This window comes from Choloepus didactylus, chromosome 6 (assembly GCF_015220235.1).
Source record: "Choloepus didactylus isolate mChoDid1 chromosome 6, mChoDid1.pri, whole genome shotgun sequence".
Lineage (NCBI taxonomy): Eukaryota > Metazoa > Chordata > Mammalia > Pilosa > Megalonychidae > Choloepus > Choloepus didactylus.
This window is the reverse complement of record NC_051312.1, coordinates 27459221-27461672: the sequence shown is the minus strand read 5'-3', so window position 1 is coordinate 27461672 and position 2452 is coordinate 27459221.

Here is a 2452-nt window from a genome sequence, read left to right as displayed (position 1 = left end):
CAAACCATAAATTTCTAAACAGAGTAGTAGGGGATCAGGATGCTCTCTTCTTATTTCCACTCAATATTCTCAGGATGGGGATCTGGTCATGAAGAAATGCACAATCAGTGAGGATGGGTGAACCTTGAGGCTAGTTTCAACAAAAACCTGAATTTGAAAAATGCTTTTCTTTTCTAGTCCTGCCCCTGATTGTAACTGTCAGGGTATTACATGGATTTAAATAATCAGTCAATTGGTGACATCTATGAATGATTACGTCTGCAATCAGCAAAGGAGATTGCCTTCAGCAAAGATAGAAGTCTAATCCCATCTACTATTGTTCTTAAAGAGAGAATTGATGATTTTAGCAATAAAAAAAAATATTTTTCCCCTACTGCAGCCAGTCAGCTTCTCCTGGAGAATTCATCAAAACCTTCATCAGAATTCCAAACGTGTGATCACTGTAGTCACATGAGCCAATTCCTATAGACAATTTCTTTTTCTTTGTTTCTTTCTTTGTTTCTTTCTTTGTTTCTTTCTTTCTTTTTCTTTCTTTCTTTCTTTTTCTTTTTTTTTCTTTCTTCTTTTTCTTCCTTCCTTCCTTCCTTCCTTCCTTCCTTCCTCTCTCTCTCTCTCTCTCTCTCTGTCTGTCTCTCTCTCTCTCTCTCTCTCTCTCTCTCTCTCTCTCTCTCTCTCTCTCTCTCTCTCTTTCCATCTGTGTGTGTTTGTGTATGTTTTTTGACAGTTCAGTTTCTCTGGAGAACCATATTATAAATCTTTTTGTTTATGTTGGGTTGGTAGTTATTTCTCCCCTTTCATTTCAGATTAGTGTCATTTGTGCCTTCTCCCTCTTTTTTTTTCATTGTCAATCTAATAAATGTTTATCTATTTTATTGGTCTTTCCAAGGAACCCACTTTTCTTTTGTTGATTCTATTTTTTTTTTTTTTTTGGCTGTCACTTATATCTGCTGTAATTTTTATTTCCTTCCTTTTCCTCCCTTTTGGTTTATTTTCCTTTTCTTTCTCTAGATCCTTTGGTTGTGAGGTTAAGTCTCTGATTTGAGGTATTTGTTCTTTTTTAATGCAAGCATTTGGAGCTTTAAGTTTCCCTCTCAGTATTGCCTTTACTGCATCTCATGAGTTTTGTTATGTTGCATTTTCATATTCACTAACCTCAAGTTATATTCAAACTTGGCTTGTGATTCCTCCTTTGACCCATTGAGTTTTCAAGAGTGTTTCTTAATTTCCACACATTGGTGAATTTTCCTTTATGCCCTCTTTTATTGATTTCTATCTTCATTTCATCTTGGTAGGAGAAGATACATTGTATGATTAAATATATTTAAATTTATTGACACTTCTGTTGTGATATAACATCATTTGTCATAGAGAATGACCCATGTGCAGAAGAGAAGAATGTGTCAGTTCATTTTGACGAAGCTGGAAAATCAGTTCTTTAGTGGAAAGGTAGCTTTTTCACTAAATAGTGCTGGAGCAGCTATGCATTTATAGGAAAAATTCAGTATCACCCTAAATCACATGCCTTTTACAAAAATTTATCCAAAATGCACCATAGTCTTAAGTGGAAAATCTAAATGTATACACTTTCAGAAAAGAATAGGAAAAAATTACAGGATCTAGGATTACGGGGAACATTATCTAAATTTGACATCAAAAACCCAATTCTTAAAAGGAAAATTTCAGATATTGGACCTTATAAAAATTATATATGTTGCTTTCTGAAAGAGGATGGAAAACAATCTACCAACTGGGAGAATATATTTGCATATCACACATACATTGACAGAGTAGTATCTAGACTATATAAAGAACTATAAAAACTTAACTGTAAATAAAGAAACCCATTAGAAAACAGGAAAATACATGAAGATACTCTTACAAATACAGCTGAATCTAAAATTATCTCATTTAAAAAATTGAGAAAGGATGAGCACTTTCATTCCTGCTGCATGGGTGTGCCAGCAACCAGCTTGAACAATAAAGTAACTCAAACATGGAGCACCAACTTAGAGGCAGCAGAGCATAAAGTTTGGAGCATGTCTCCCTGATGATAACATGAAGCCACCCTTTAAATCTTATCCTTGCAATTCTTTTAAAGAAGTGAGAGAAATAAAAATCCTTCTTGTTAATGCCAAATGTATATATAGGAAAGTAATTTCTGAAGTCAGTAATCTAGGTTTCCAACTTGAGAAATTAGGTAAATAATAGCAATATAAATCTGAAACAAGCAGTTGAAAGGGAATAAGTAAGATAAAAGCAGGACTCAACATTATTGAAAAAGAAACATGCATGAAAAAACAAAAGCCTCTTCTCTTTTGTTTTTTCTTCTGTTGTTTCACCTTTCTGACATATAGTTCTTTTTTCTTCTTCCTTTTTCTTTTAAGGGCACATGTGATTAGATTAGGTCCAACAGATAATAAGGATAATCTCTCCATCTCAACATTCATCATGT